The sequence below is a fragment of the Opisthorchis viverrini genome (assembly GCF_000715545.1).
Source record: "Opisthorchis viverrini unplaced genomic scaffold opera_v5_392, whole genome shotgun sequence".
Classification (NCBI taxonomy): Eukaryota; Metazoa; Platyhelminthes; class Trematoda; order Opisthorchiida; family Opisthorchiidae; genus Opisthorchis; species Opisthorchis viverrini.
Window position 1 is genome coordinate 178,535 of NW_008752052.1, and position 8,966 is coordinate 187,500.

General features: G+C 45.6%; 1 protein-coding gene across 1 annotated transcript in view; it reads right to left on the reverse strand.

Annotated features, from left to right (window-relative positions):
- Positions 1-8,966, reverse strand: part of T265_15232 (hypothetical protein) — a gene marked incomplete at both ends in the record, with an annotated part of 41,352 nt that overhangs the window by 1,639 nt on the left and 30,747 nt on the right. The gene's annotated exons all lie outside the window — the stretch shown is intronic.

Below are 8,966 nucleotides of genomic sequence, written 5' to 3' on the forward strand. Positions count from 1 at the left end.
TCCAGAACAAAACAACTAGCCAACTGAGTTTTGAATTAAAAACCTACCATCATAAATTCAGCCGGGTTTTAGATGAGTCTCTCGGAAAACCAAATTTGTTTGTACATGAAAGTATTTCGCTGCCAGAATTCAGTTTTGAATTAAAATACTCGATTTAAACTTAATTTGAGGGATTTTAGTTGTGGGGCCAAGTTCAAATATTATCTTGTGTATCAAGCAGCTGACGATCTGAGTAAAAGTGTCATTCAGCAGACACTCTGTTCAAGTGATAGGAACTAATCTAGGTGTGAAATAAGTCGAAAGTTCGACCAAGACAACAGAGCAATCTGACACGTTCAACTCGCCTACGGGCGTCATACACAGTTGGACTAGTTGGAGCACAACGAACAGAGACGGGGTGGGCGACAGCGGCCTGCGTGAACACCAGTTAGTAACCCTGTCCAGTATATGCGATCTGTGGAACTGCGGATAAACTATGAAATCCGTCCAGGGTCAAAGGAGAAGCCGAGAGACAACAAAGGTTGTGGCATCTGAACGAAATTCACACTCCATTTTGAAGACGTTCAAACGCATCAGTTGTGAAAATTTGAGGTGAGAGTACAGTTCTGAGATGACATTGGTGCTGATATGTTAGCCTGGAAGCGATAATGCCACTGCGATTGACTGTGTCAAACAAGGAGACGTACGAGTCCGGAGCAACCGGGGATGAACGATAGTTAACGCGGGATGTTGGTGGGGTTACCGAGGAGCCAGGGATTTACAGGAGCCTGCTCAATTACTTACTTGTTTGTGTACTTACATTTGAGGTGAGAGTACAGTTCTGAGATGACATTGGTGCTGATATGTTAGCCTGGAAGCGATAACGCCACTGCGATTGACTGTGTCAAACAAGGAGACGTACGAGTCCGGAGCAACCGGGGATGAACGATAGTTAACGCAGGATGTTGGTGACTTACTTACTTACTTACTTACTTACGTGTTTGCCTTATCGGTTTTTCAGGAGCATGGTGACAAACACACAAAAGTAGACATGGGAAACTTACAGGAGAATATCAGGTTAGACGAGGGAAGCGTTTTATTCAACGTTCACGCATACAAGATCAATCCCAACGTATGTAAGAATATTTGGTATAGAAACATGCGTGTAAGGACCAGCAATTGAATAAGAAACAGACAATGCTGAGTGCCCTTCTAAGCGCAGTAAGCGCTAGCACAGTCAGGAACAGCTCATCGGGCACGATGTTTCCATCATACCGGGTTACGCGTGAAATTGCATGGGGAGAACGCCATTAACCAGGCGTCCACAGTGTTGAGTAAGCTCCAGTCCAACAACTGTCCTAGCAGATTGAGGACAACACGCTCGGCGTAACCAAGTGTGTATCCGCTCGTAACCCAGCAAACTCTGCGAGAAAATCAATGGTACGTAGGACTAAATTAGTAACGATGAAACCTTACGCCACACAATCACTCCTGGCCCACCTGAGTGTGCGTCAAAGTCTGCCACCGTTTTTGGGCTCTCCCGAAAAACGAGTACAGAATGTTCATCAAACCTTCGTGAAGTCATGGTTCCGATTACAGACGATCACCAGGATTTGGTCGGGCATTCCTAATTCCTGTCCAAAAACCGAGAATAAATGCCCGACGTCTTCCAGGAATATAAAAGTTATTCGAAACAGGCGAATCGTCTAAATGTATCGAAAAATGGGCATCATGGTGTTGTGTTGTCTGTCACCCCGTACAACAACAACCTCGTCCAAACCGCGATTGGAAGTCAGAGATGTCGAAAAGTTGGGTCATTCGCACAATCGTTGATCATGTTGCGTGGTACTCAGCGCTAAAAAGACTGTAGGGCTTGCGCACATTCTGTTTACTGTATTGAGTTGGTTCTGCTCACATTTTAGCAACGGAGTAGCTGAGTGGTACGTCGGTGGGTAGGGACCGGTTCATCCACGAATTGACTGCCTGATACAAGCATGTAACCTTTGAAAGTATTGTGGTGGGCTTGACCAAGCATGCGCCTCGGTATTGGGTAGTTTCTTGTGATGTCCATTGGTTGATGCGGTTTCCACAGGCCGTATGTTTTCTCCTCATCGAGCAGTGCCATCGGTTGCTGTCTGTGGTTAAAGATTCTTGTGGCAATGAAACGATCACCATGATCAACAATACGGTATCGAACCCCGGAATTCGGGGGAGACAGCCACAGTACTGTACAATGTGCTCCAACCACCTAAGCTAACTTGCTGATCAGACTTTCTGACTACCAAGCCAGGTTTCGATTTTCAGCACTTACCACACTCACATGTGATCCCCACGAGTCTCCACGTGAAGCCGTACGGTGAAGGGGTATAAGTTTGGTCGTACTTTTTACTGTCGAAATCACCAGCCAGTTAAAGCTCAATAGGGTGGTCGTGTAGAGGTCACTCATCAGATCACGCGTCACAAACACTCGAATCACGTGACAATTCCTTTCCCTATTCCAACCTTAGCCCACAACATGTACAGTAAAACTTCTCAACCATTTTTGTTTACGCGGCTATCAAGTAACAAACATGAAGGGACACCCCTATCTTCACAGTGCACACAATATATAGGCATACAAGTTGGCTCAACACACGCACTCGCACGCAAAGGACAGGAAGTCAATAGAGCTCCGCAAGTCTTCACGGTCAACTACGGAACACGTGTAGCAGCTATACTGCAGAGATGACGCGCCCCGGAACTTCACTCAGGAACTCTAAACAAGTGTCCTCGAACGACAATACACTCTTTTGACTTATTCGAACTTTCGCACTGTATCTATTTTATCAAGTGCACCTAACTATTGTACTCATCACATTTGTTAGTGCTTGTTACCTTCTGGTAGTCAACTTCAACACGCCACAACTAGAGCACTAACAGTCGCCCCAATTGCATTAGAATTAGACATTCAGCACCATCAGCAAATCTTTTAGCGCGCCAACTACCGTCAACCACTATTTCAAACTTTTTTGCTATGATGCTTGTTTATTTACTGACTAAGTGACTTTAATTAGAGGTCAGGTTCGAACCACGGACCTTCCGGCCAGTAAATTCTTGCTTTAACCACTGAGCCATCTCGCCCTACCCCTGAAAAATCTACGATTTATAAGGAAAGAGAAGAACATTTGAAGTGATTGATCGAGGGAAATGTGGAATCAGTGATTGATATAGTGGCAGTAGGGTAAGTATTCAGTTAGGAAAACAATTAAAGAATTGATGGAGAGGGGCCGTTCCAGAGTGGAGCAGTTATTTCGAATGGGAGCGGTACACAAGAAGAGCAATCCACACCAAACAACAAGTCGTTAAAATCAGGTTGGATGCAAACATGAACACTGGCCATTTCAGAAATTTTTCCCCATCTGAAATGACCTATTCGTAGTGTCTTCGATCAAAATTCAACGGAGCGCACAGGCAATTGTGTCCCCCCCCCCCCACAACCAACTTGACAGATTCATCAATCACTCAAAATCTGTGGGGATGAAAGCTGATCTAGGAGCCCTCAGTCTAGGAGACCTCAGTTACTGGAAGATTAATAACGTGTGGTTTTTCTTAGCTTCCTTTGACAGTTGTAGGCTATTTCCAACTCAATTTAGATCAACCAGACGAAGGTGATTACTCTCAATTCTGAGCACGCATTTCGAGTGCGGAAATGCGTGCAGCTGTTTACAGAATTTGTTCGCAACACGGACTATGTTGCTGAAAAATTTCCAAAGTTTTACGAGTCGCACATCTGTATTTGAGTAGTTTCCACGTTCAGGATTCACAGGCACTCACGCCAGGCAACAAGTGTATAATTTGCGGGTAATGAATGTGCGTCCAGCTAGTTACTTAATGTTTTTCTTTATCCTTTTAAACTGTGGAATTTTCAAGGGTGGGGCGAGATGGCTCAGTGGTTAGAGCAAGAATTTACTGGCCGGAAGGTCCGTGGTTCGAACCCGACCCGCTCTGCCCCTCGGATTCTCCCGTCTAGGCTTGGGTAACCTGACAGTATCCCAACCCTCGTGCTTCCTTCTGGCGGTGTGGCAGTTAGGTACCAAAAGGATGTTACAGCCGAGGGTGGAAATGTTCGTGTCTCTGAATGTCACCGATAACTCTCGATTATGGAATGGTTGAGATTTACAGAGCTCAACTAGGGACGGCGTCGCATTGGGGATCCGCGTGTACTTCCATGACGCATTCAGCCAATCTGTCGACGGGTTGTCAGTCGGTAACATATCTACAACCTCCAACCCATTCAAAAATACCGGTGGAAGAGACTATTTCCAAGGAGTAGTTTGGACGTAGCCCAAGGACATTTCGATCGCAGTTCAGCAGTTTCTCGTGTGATGTTATATTAAGCTAGAAACTGGTAGACCGGAACTCGCAAAGATTTTGTCTGATCTGATTGGTCAAAACAGTCATGTAAACGACCGAGTAAATCGATTAGTCTTGGATGTGGTTCACTAGCCGTGGCTAACACGAATTTCAAAGTATTCGGACTCAGATCACACTTTCGGTTATTTCCAGGCTGAGTGAGCATCCGAGCAATACTGTCGAGTCGATCGATGGGTGGAGCCACACCTTGCCTGTTCCTGCAGCACTCGAAAGGAGGGAGGTATCTTTGACGGATGAAACAGGCCATCTAGAAATACACGAGTGTTGTTACTTTCACCCATGAGTGGGGATACAATGCAGAGGCTACGGCAGGACAACTCAAACCCATGAAAGCTGGTGTTCAGTCCTTCTCAGAGCGGTAGATGCCGAGAATGTAGGATCAAATTCCAGGAGACTAAAAGCACCTGCGATCCCCAGAACATCAGCAGACCTCAGACAATGGCAAATGGAATCCCAGCTTACTCGGTTGTCCGTGATTTCAGAGACCAATGCTCGGGGAATCGCTAGGCGTTGCTAGACCTCCTCCGAATCGTCAAGACAAAGTAGGCAGCGTCAGTCTGATGAAATTCCACGTCGACCTATCGGTCGTGTAGCTATGGATATAGACGGAGCACGCGAATTTATGCCATCCTCTTTTTGAGGGTTGGCTCAGTCCACACCCGTGCACGCCTGTCCAACAGAATACAAAAGGTGAGATTTAAGAAATCCTCACTAGATAGAAAGTGGTGAAGTATTTTTTTGTCCTGCTTCTCCGTTCATTCGAATTTGCTTTGCCCACGAACTCACACATTTGGGGAAACAAAATGGTGTAATCGTTTCAAAGTGTTGGAAACAAGATGGCGCACCAGCTCATCAGCGAATTGTTTGTGAAAGTTTGCGCTGTGTCGCGGGTGGCCGTCTATTGGTTACGCCTGCACTGAGTCCACCAGACTACGCGATACGGAGACAGAGAACCCTGGACATGACTGTATAGTCAGGACAAAACATACAGAGCTTCTGCGTAAATATATAGGATGACTAAATGGCCAAATATGGTCGTTTACTTGTTCGTTCTGTACAGCCAATGAGCGGTGTTTCGGTCGTGAACACTTTCAGCCCCACTTCACTGGTCATATGTTGCTAAGCGGTGTTTGGTGAGCTCCGTCAGCGCACCTGATTTCTAGAAGGTGTGGCACCAACAACGACCTTGGGGATACGTCATTCTCTGCACTTGTACTTTTCTCATGTCTGGGGGCGAGCCTGAGGAACCTACGATCAATCTCCAAAAGGGGGGAGTGTCAGGACGCGATAACCAGGAGGAAATTTAAAACAACTTTCTTTAATATCTGCCTATTATCAGCATTGTGAACCTAATTTTACCAATTTCTATTCGTGTATGGTTGATGATATAACCATACATAAATATATATAGTCGTATCATCATGACTGTTTTAACTAAACAGATCAAACCAAATCCTTCCGAGTTCCGGTCTGCCCGTTTCTAGTTTAATATTACATCACACGAGAAACTGCTGAACTGCGATCGAAATGTCCTTGGGCTACGTCCAAACTACTCCTTGGAAATAGTCTCTTCCACCGGTATTTTTGAATGGGTTGGAGGATGTAGATATATTACCGACTGACAACCCGTCGACAGATTGGCTGAATGCGTCATGGAAGTACACGCGGATCCCCAATGCGACGCCGTCCTTAGTTGAGCTCTGTAAATCTCAACCATTCCATAATCGAGAGTTATCGGTGAAATTCAGAGACACAAACATTTGCATCGTTCAGCTGTAACATCCTTTTGGTGCCTGACGACAATGCCACCAGAAGAGAGCACAACGGCTGGAATACTGGCAGGTCGCTCAAACCTAGAGGGGGGAAATCGAGAGGTAGAGATCGAATTCGAATCACGAACCTTCCGGTCAGCCAATTCGCGCTCTAACAACGCGGTCAGAAGGCAGCAGTACTCGTACAAGTTGAATCCATAACACTCAAAGGTGTGTTTCACCCTTCATGCTTTCAAAGCAAACGTTAGAAAGCTTTCCTTTCGATAAAGAAAGGCTTGCCGATAACAGCAGGGTTCCAACTGCAATAGGCATATTCTGTTTCACCATGAAAGTTCGGTGCGCTTCGCAGCAGTGCGGACAGACCAGCCGCGCGAACATGTGCGGAATCCATCAAATTTCTAAATCAACCTTCAAATATGGTACGACTGCCAAACGTGTATCTGTCAAAAAGTACAACTCTGATCAAATATTGGTGTAGGTCTGCCAGTTTTTTACATTCAGCCGACAGCCTGGTAGGGATTTATCGATTTTGTGCGTAGAGGCAGTACTTTGTTTCATAACAGAAATGCTGAAATGCAAGCAGAGTCTATCCGTCGCACTTCATTCCCAGTAGAACAGTGAAGTCTGTTCGGTGGTCACTTACACGCTACAATCGAAGCCACAGCTTATCACCCGTTTACCACATAATTAGCTGATGGAAGTTGGAAGTTACTGACCGAAAGATCCGTGGTTCGATCCGACCCACTCTGCCTCTCCACTTCCCCTGTCTAGGCTTACGTGACCTGAAAGTATCCCAGCCCTCGTGCCTGCTTCGCGTGGCATTGCAGCTATACGCCGATAGGGTGCTACAGCTGAACGATCTATTTTGCTTTCGAATGTACACATGGCCAACTGTTAGTAGCCTCGGATGCTTCCCACACTATTTACTTTGATTTCATTATCAAGTTTAATCAATAAACCAGAACACTAAATCTCATTGTTCAGTGTTTTTAGTTCATGTAGGCAAACCTTAAGATCGCAGAAATGCAAAGCGCGTCCGCAGGGCTCTATCCAACCGTGAACATATCGACTGTTTGCAGTGCATTATCCCAGGAGTCGAATGGCCGTTACAGTGTCCAAGTGTAGCGAATGTTAACTATGGGGTCTCCAAATCTAAGTCATCACGATATTTATCAAAGTTGATCATATTTGCTGACACAGTTTGGTTTACAAAACTAAGGAGAGAAATACACAGGGGGGACTATTACCTACGTTGATCAAATGAGACTTTTGCATATTCCTCACGAACCTACGTGTCTCGGGTGCTGTAATCAAAATCAAACTGCGGGATTGATTTTTCCCACCAATGAGTACGGTCAAACCCATTTCGACATTCTGTGTGATCGTAATTGTTATATCTGCTGATTTGCCAGTCGGTGGTATCTGCTGCTGACCCGCTCCAGTGCCTAATACCGGAGAAAAAAAGACTCACAGAAGAGAACACAACAGCTATGTTCCAAACAGGCGAGTGCGAGAGTGTCAGTGCGTGCGGGTGCGAATGTACAGGGTCTCAAGCTACTTATTGGAGGGGCACTGTTTGCACTTGGTCCAATGCTGACACACGCGGTCTGGTACGAGGCGGTGACGCGCTGTATATTGCGGGCGCGTTGTCTGATCTTGATCAACACTGACTCGCTGTCTGGGTTAGAGACAAGGCTGTGAAGCGTTGCATATTGTTTGTTTGTCTGTTTGTTTATACTGTTCCATAGGATACTTCCTGAAACAATATGACCTCCTGGCATAGTGAACAGTCCTCGACTTACCTTGCAATATCAAGCCGTGTAGACGTAGTGTTTGTTGTTCCGCAGTAAGAATCCGATGAGCTCCGACCACTGGTGAGTCTTGCTCACAAAACGGAAAGCATGAGTCGCTTTCTCTCGGTTTAGCGCAACCGTGTTCGGTTAACCGCAGTGATCCCAAGTATGCTTTTACGCTGGATCACGCTACAAACAACATGGGAAGGATTCACTCTAAGAGTTAAATTGTTTGCTTTTACTGACTGTGATCGTACATGGTCCTCTGCTTGGAAACTGGTACTTGTTATTGTAGCACTGTAAAAGTTGGGCACTCAAATTTGTGCTCCTCTGTAGAACGAAATCCGAATGGAGTAACCCTAAAATTCGACCGACCCAGTGATGTGTTCGCAATGAGAAGCCGACGAGTTCCGAATCCTCGTGCTTCTTACGCAAGAATGATACGATGAACTGTTCGTTTGTATGTTTGTTCTCAGTCAAGTCTGTGCCCATAAATGTCAATTGAGATCAATTGGGGCAAACTATAACTGCTTTACGAAAGCTTATGTTTGAGCCAGGTAGCAAAGCTTAAGCCTACCGAGTTGTTCTGAGTGTCTGCAGTTGGAAAATTCCTCTGAAAAATCGAAAAACGTGAGTCGCTTTCTCTGTGCCCGGTGCAACCATGTTCGGTTGACCGCAGCGACTCCAGTGATAGAGTGAGAAACCGGAGTACCTACAGGTAAGTTGGAGCACGCTACAAACAGCATGTTGAGAGCCAACTTATTCGTCTGACATTATCGTATTTATTTATTAACTATATGGCCGTACAGAGAACTGTGACAGTGTCCAAGACACGAAATCCCCTGCTGTGGAATTAGAAATATGGAGTTTTCAACACTAAAATTCGACCGGAGGCTCGAAAGTGTATGAACGCTATACACTCATCTGCAAATCAATTTGGGTTTCACGAGAGACTCAACTGAATCTCTCGTTTATGATATTCTACAACTGAATGGGCTGCACACAGGCC